The sequence below is a fragment of the Bos javanicus genome, chromosome 8 (assembly GCF_032452875.1).
Source record: "Bos javanicus breed banteng chromosome 8, ARS-OSU_banteng_1.0, whole genome shotgun sequence".
NCBI lineage: Eukaryota > Metazoa > Chordata > Mammalia > Artiodactyla > Bovidae > Bos > Bos javanicus.
In genome coordinates this window covers 98763719-98771920 of record NC_083875.1, presented here as the reverse complement: position 1 = coordinate 98771920, position 8202 = coordinate 98763719, and positions in this window count along the sequence as shown.

Sequence of the window (8202 nt, the reverse complement as noted above, 5' to 3'; positions counted from 1 at the left end):
GGGGCTGATTTGATGTGGGAAGGAGAGTTGAATTGTGTCCCCCAAAGATATGACCACCTGGATCCTCAGAATGTGACCTGATTTGGAATAAGGATCACTGCAGCTGTAACCAAGATAAGGATCTTGAGATAAGATCATTCCAGATTACAGTAGGTCCTAAATTCAATGTGAATGTACTTATAAGAAATATAAAAGAAACAGATACAGAGACCTAGGGAGAAGATCATGTGAAGACAGAGACAGAGATTAAAATCATGCATTGACAAGTCAAGGAATGCCGAGGATTGCTCACAGCCAATAGAAGGTAGAAGAGGTGTGAATCCTTTAAAACCACCAGAAGGAATTAAAACTGCCAACATCTAGTTTTGGATTTTTGGCCTCCAGAAGTGTGAGAGAATAAATTTCTGTGGTTTTAAGCCAAGTTTGTGGTAAATTTGTTACGGCAGCCACAAAAAGTCAAAAATATCTGCTGACTTTTTTAGAGGATGATACCATTTACTGACATGGGGAAGACTGGGAGAAGAGCACCTCATCTTCTAGAGGTGGCAGGGGGGATGGAATTCCACATGAAGCTGAGTTCAGTTCTGGTTGGCAGATCCAGGGAAGAGGAGAGAGGTAAGCAGAGATGGTTCCAGGTCTAGGGCTCAAGTATGGGGAGAGGGCCAAGAGCACTGCTCAAGTAATAGCCTGATGGGGGATCTAGTGCTGCCTCACTCTAATATTCCTTCCCTTACTTGTGAATGAACTAGGGGCATTTACTTAATTTCTTGGAATCTCATTTGCTTCATGTTAAAATAGAAGTTTAAAAAAAAATGTAGCACCTTTATTTTAGAGGGAAGAAGATATCCTTTATTTTCATCATTTTCCTAAGATATTATTTTCCTCTTAGGAAAGATCAACACTGTCCTCTTTTTATTCCACATACAACATCAAGAGAATTAATTGAAATGCACGGATGCGGTTAGGGCTTCCCTTGTGGCTCAGCCGGTAAAGAATCTGCCTGCAATGAGGGAGACCTGGGTTTCATCCCTGATTGGGAAGATCCCCTGGCAAAGGGAAAGGCTACCCACTCCAGTATTCTGGCCTGGAGAATTCTGTGGACTGTACAGTCCATGGGGTTGCAAAGAGTCGGACACAGCTGAGCCACTTTCGCTAATCACTAATCTAATGTGGTTAAGGGGAAGAATTCTCCATCAGTGGAAGTGAGCTCTGTTACCTTGTAATATTTGGGAACACAAATGTGTTCCAGCCAGCTGAGATTTCCAAGTGCCTTAAATATTATTTCAAAACATTTTCAGGAATTTCCTAACTTTTCATTCAAGGAAGTACAAACTCCTCCATACTTGCTGCCACTGCCTGGTCCAAAAGGGATCACTTTACTGTAATATAGTGTTTATAAACACATCAACATATTTTATTGAAAATAATTTTCAAATTGAGAAATCTATGAAAAGTCTTTTAAATAAATCATTAAGGCAATTGCCTCTTGCTCTTCATGTAAGATCACAGATGCCATGATAAAATCAACGGAATTGCTCAACCCTCCTGTTGCCTATAAATTTTCAGGATTCAGTCAGTAAGCCTCGAACGTGCTGACAGATTCTTTAGGGTTTGGTTTCTGTGGTTAGAAAACATCTAGGAAGCTGTAAATGATGGCCTCTCTGACTTTGCTCAAGCTATTTTCTCTGCCTCCCATTTTCCCATTGTCACATCCTTCCTGTCCACCCCCCCCCCCGCCCCAATCCTTCAGAGCACTGCTTTAAGGCCCCATTTCCAGGAAAATCTCTCCTTTTATTGCATTCATGATGAGGTGGAGATGTTGGGAGAACTCTAGGTATTCCCTGCCCCGACCCCACACCAGGCAGCTATGACCCTATTCTCCTTGAACTTCCTTCCCATGGCAATTTCTGTACCTCTGTCAGCTTGCTGACACTGTCTCCCTTAAGTGCTGTAGTTTCCCTTTTCTTATTTCTTTCTTCCTAGCATCTTGATCTATACTATCTTCACCTCTGCACTCACTCATCACAACCTTACACAATGAGGAATGGAAAGGGTCTGTGGGCATGGATGAATGGATACGTGCTTGTAGGCATGCAGGCATACCGAATGCACGTGCTGTCTATAGATTTTGAAGTGGGCTTTCTTTGCTCACGTTCTTGCTTTGGCAGTATGCAGCAGGTGCAACATAGATGGAATGTTCTGGCACTTGGGTCTTTTTCACTTTAGCTTCTTTAACCACCAGTTTGGCTCCTTCTTCCTTACCTCTCAATTCTTCCTCGATTCCTTTTAACAGCTCAGTTCAGTTCAGTCACTCAGTCATGTCCGACTCTTTGCATTCATGATGAATGCAGCACGCCAGGCCTCCCTGTTCTTCACCAACTCCTGGAGTCCACCCAAACCCATGTGCATTGTGCTGGTGGTGCCATCCAACCATCTTATCCTCAATCGTCCCCTTCTCTTCCTGCCCTCAATCTTTCCCAGCATCAGGGTATTTTCCAACGAGTCAGCTCTCCGCATCAGGTGGCCAAAGTATTGGAGCTTCAGCTTCAACATCAGTCCTTCCAATGAACACCCAGGGCTGATCTCCTTTAGGATGGACTGGTTGGATCTCCTTGCAGTCCAAGGGACTCTCAAGAGTCTTCTCCAACACCGCAGTTCAAAAGCATCAATTCTTCAGCACTCAGCTTTCTTTATAGTCCAACTCCTGCATCCATACATGACCACTGGAAAAACCGTAGCCTTGACTAGACAGACCTTTGTTGGCGAAGTAATGTCTCTGCTTTTGAATATGCTCTCTAGGTTGGTCATAACTTTCCTTCCAAGGAGTAAACGTCTTTTAATTTCATGGCTGCAATCACCATCTCCAGTGATTTGGGAGCCCAGAAAAATAAAAAGTCTGACACTGTTTCCACTGTTTCCCCATCTATTTGCCATGAAGTGATGGGACCAGATGCCATGATCTTAGTTTTCTGAATGTTGAGCTTTAAGCCAACTTTTTCATTCTCCTCTTTCACCTTCATCAAGAGGCTTTTTAGTTCCTCTTCACTTTCTGCCACAAGGGTGGTGTCATCTGCTTATTTGAGGTTATTGATACTTCTCCCGGCAATCTTGATTCCAGCTTGTGTTTCTTCCAGCCCAGCGTTTCTCATGATGTACTCTGCGTATAAGTTAAATAAGCAGGGTGACAATATACAGCCTTGATGTACTCCTTTTCCTATTTGGAACCAGTCTGTTGTTCCATGTCCAGTTCTAACTGTTGCTTCCTGACCTGCATATAGGATTCTCAAGAGGCAGGTCAGGTGGTCTGGTATTCCCATCTCTTGAAGAATTTTCCACAGTTTATTGTGATCCACACAGTCAAAGGCTTTGGCATAGTCAATAAAGCAGAAATTTTGAGATGATCTAATGTGATGTTTTCCAAAGCAAAAGATTATACCCTTGTATCACTGGGGTTGTTTTGATAAGGTACATAGATACAGTACTAAACACTATCGACTCATAAGAGGCATTCTCTTTTTAAAATTCTCCAGCTTTCTGATTAATCAAGGAAAAGCTGCAATTTGGATCCCAAATTTCTATATCACCTCTCTGTGACTTAATCATCTTTATTTATTCATTTCTTTATTTAAAAAAAAGCATAAGCATGCACAAGACTCAAATCTTCTGTAGACAACCCTCTCTGTGAAGTGAATTTTGTAATGCCTCTTTGTCACAGTGTTTATTTTTCATGTTTCATGATTACATGTGGCAAGGAATATTCATTTACTGTTTAACATGGTAATATAAGGCTTCCATTTACAAACATTTATATAAGTAAAATTGTGAGTTAGCTAAAAGGGAAATAATGACACTTGTTGAGATCCACAGAGTCTCATGCTTTCGGAAGTCCATAGTGAAAAATAAAGATGCAGTCCCCACTCTCTTTAGCATTAATTTAATGAGAGTTGGGCCATAAAGAAGGCTGAGTGCTGAAGAATTGATGCTTTCAAACTGTGGTGCTGGAAAAGACTCTTGAGAGTCCCTTGACCTGCAAGGAGATCAAACCAGTCAATCCTAAAGGAAGTCGATCCTAAGTATTCATTGGAAGGACTGATGCTGAAGCTGAAGCTCCAATAATTTGGCCACCTGATGTGAAGAGCCTACTCATTAAAAAAAGACCCCGATTCTGGGAAAGATTGAGGGCAGGAGGAGAAGCCAGCAACAGAATATGAGATGGTTGGATGGCATCACTGACTCAATGGACATGAGCTTGAGCAAGCTCTGGGAGATAGTGAAGGACAGGGAAGCCTGGTGTGCTGCAGTCCACGGGGTCACAAAGAGTCAGACACAACTTAGCGACTGAACAACAATGACAACAATTTATTGAACCTCACAATCTTTATGAATTACATTTGTCCTTCTAATTTGGAGCTTCTATTTCCACCAAGTACGTGACTTAGTTCTTCCTTATGACAGTGAACTCCTCAGGAATACATGATGCAATGGGAAGCCAGGCGAGGCTGGGATGTGTCAAGGCATTCCAGGTTGGAGCCACTCCTGCAGGCAACAGGTTTCATACAAGCCTCCCTCCATTTTATGAGGCGATTTAACTCATGGCGGATCCAGAAAAGAGCTAGTCCGCCAAATGCTTCCATGGCTTCTGTCAGAAGATGACTGGATACTACTCTTGAAAGCTCTCAGGACCTCATGTAATCCCTTTCCCCTTGCAGAAGTGGAGTGAAGCCACAATCTGATAAGTTCTTTGGAAACTACTTCCCCTCAATTGTCATCCTAGCTTTCACTTTTCTAAATCAAGTTGCGGGAAAAGATATTGGGGTCTGGTGAACATCTGGGTAACATATTTGTCAAAGGAATCTGTTTCTCTTTTCCTCTTACAATGAGGAAACTATCCTCCATTCCTAGGAAAATGATTAATGATAGCACGCGGAAGCCAAGAGTGTATGAGCTTTTACTTTACTTTCTTTCTTTCCCCCTCCTACCTGTGAACAGATAGGCTTTTCCTATCTGTGTTCTGGCTTGGGACACTCAACGTTCCAGGAATCTCTCAGGTCTGTTTCTTGAAAGGCCTGTGGATTTGCTGGTTGACTTCCTCTTTGGTATACTTAAGCAGTTATTTGTTGTAGATGATGTAGAAGTTTCTGAAGCATACAAGTCTGCTTTTGCCCTCCACTTCAGTTTCTCTCCATCTATATCAAGTGAAGGCAAACCACAGCCCAGACAGACAGAAAGGCATGTTCACAAGTGTGTTGTGACCTGAAAGAGTTGGGTGACTCATGAGTGAGGTCAGGGTCACCTCCTGTGGCCACCCGATTTCATATACCACAGAGATAACAGAGACCTGGTCCCAAGCCCCAAGCTCACCCCTTCCTGCAGTGGCTTGAGGCCTTGCAGCTCCCTCTTCAGTTTATAAGACTTGGGAAGCATGGTCTGATGTGATGCATGTACATAGAAGTGGGGGTTTTGGTGGCTTCCTGTAGCCTCATGAGGCCAATGTGGAATCTTCTCTCTCCCATGACCCTTGCCCCACAATCTTCACTTCCATTTCCATTTTTTCAGCTTGACTATTCTCCTCTTGTGTACGCCGCCCCCCCCCCCCCCCCCGCCCATTCCCATGCCTGAGCACAGGGGGCAACCTCTGTTGTGATCTGGGTCTATAGGCTGCTTCTCTTGCTTTATTCCTCCATATTTGTACCCCCTGCACTGACTGTTAACTCATTACTTCCCTTTTCCCTGTCCCCTCCTCACACGCAGAGGCCACAGAAGGCCTCAACTTATGGTGAAATCTGAGCCATGCTGTTACCACAGGGGATGTCTACATATATGCCTTCTGCAAAACAGTTTAACTTATAAAGGGCTAGTTCTATTTATGAGTATTAATGAATTAGAAATGGGAATAGAAAAAATTATATTACACGAAAAAATGACAGAAATGATAAAATTTAGGAAACATTTAACAAGAGACTTACATAACATGTATAAACAATTCCGTTTTATTCTTATTTAAGAAACAAATGGTACCTAGTTTCTCCAAGACCTCGTAACCAGGAGAGGTCTGATTGCATCTGCTGAAGTGTGTCATTACTGTACTGGGGCAGTGTCCCTCTCCATGTGTAATACCTGATCATCACACTACGTAGTCTAGACTGTTTATGTACTTATATGAGCCCGTGTTACCTACATAATTAAGCAAAGCTTTAATAATAAAGAGAGAAGCATTTAGTCAGTGGCATACATTTTCTATAAGAGAGAGTGGTTAACAAGCTTATTAATAAGGTTAATGAGCACATTGATAAAGTTAATATGTTTATGCTCAACAGGTTAACCACTTGAGGATACTGACGGTGCTTATTGTAAAACATAAAGGACTCTAGTAATTAGATCTAAATAGACGCTGAATAATTAGTTTCTTTTCATTTCGGAGACATAGAAGTAGATTTTAAGCCAGGGAGAATCTGACAGTCTCTTCAGGTAAGAGTAATTGAAGAAATACTGTACACTTCATTTCAATGTCTCTGTATAACATGTATTCCTTTTTAGTTTATAAAAGAAGTTATAAAAATAAAATGACAAAGCATTTTATATTACTGATGTTGCAGTGTTTATATAAGGTATATTTGTAAAATACGAAAAAATAAAAATTATACGTGTTTAAGGTATACAACATGATCTGATATACATAGTGAAATCATTCCTATGGCTAAGTTAATTATTAAATATAGTTACCATTTTTGTGTGTGTAGTAAGACCACCTGATATGTATTCTCTTAGCAGATTTCCAGTGTTCAGTATATCATTATTAATAAATAATGTATTTTAAACTATAACATATAGTTAGTGCATTGTAAAATAGAACTTATGAGAATATGCAAATTTCTAGAGACTAAATGATATATAGTTAAAAATCAGAATAAATAACATTCTGCTTTAGATCTTTGGACTTCCCTGATGGCTCAGAGGGTAAAGCACCTGTCTGCAATGCAGGAGACCCGGGTTTGATCCCTGGGTTGGAAAGATCCCCTAGAGAAGGAGATGGCACTCCACTCCAGTACTCTTGCCTGGAAAATCCCATGGATGGAGGAGCCTGGTAGGCTACAGTCCATGAGGTCACAAAGAGTTGGACATGACTGAGCGACTTCACTTTCACTTCACTTAGATCTTAAAGTTAACATATCCCATAGATAATACATCTTCCCTTTAGCCAGTTAGTGAGCTGTTTTAACCTCTACTGATTATTTGTATGATAATCTCAGTGTAGAATGCAAAATGGTGTGAAGTTGTAAAAAATAACAGCAAAACAGTTTAACAGTGGTTGTGTGAGGAACTCTCAATTGCTAAAACATATATTCTTAGGTATCAGTTTTTTGAAAGCCCTTCAAAATATATTGATGACATCTGATTTTTTTTCCCAGAAATGTTTGTTGAGTTCTAAGCTGTTTTACATCATGGTCTATGGAATAGATACCTGAACACAGGCCATCTATTCTTATGGTGAAGACTAAAAGCTGTTTTTCATGGAGAAGTGAAGTTTTTCATGGAGAATCCTGGCTCAATCCCTGGGCAGGTAGCTCTCAGATAGATGGGCTGGGTGCAGATGGTGGCATATTTCCTGGTCAGGAACCCAGAGCCCACTAGGGCAGTGTTTTTAGACTGTGGGTTACAACCTACTGTTGTTACTGTTTAGTTGCTAAGTCAAGCCCGACTTTTTTGTGAAGCCCATGGACTGTAGCCCTCCAGGCTCCACTGCCTGTGGAATTTCCCAGGCAAGGGTACTGGAGTGGGTTCTTATTTTTTTCTCCGGGGGATTTTCCTGAGCCAGGAACTGAACCTGTGTCTCCTGCATTGGCAGGTGGATTCTTTACCACTGAGCCACCTGGGAAGCCCTGCAACTCATTAGCAGGTCATAAAATTAGTTTACTGTACGGTTGCCCAATAGAAGTATGAGTTGTCTAATAATTTAAAAAAATTTCTTCTAACCACATGAAGAAAGCCGTTAACTTTAATTTTAATAATTTAATCTGTTATATTAAAATATTATTTTGACATATAATACTGAACTGAAGTGAACTTTAATATAAAATAAGAAATGAGAAAAAATAAGAAATAAAGGCTTCCTCAGTGATCAATGCAAAGAAATAGAGGAAAACAATAGAATGGGAAAGACTAGAGATCTCTTTAAGAAAATTAGAGATACCAAGGGAACAT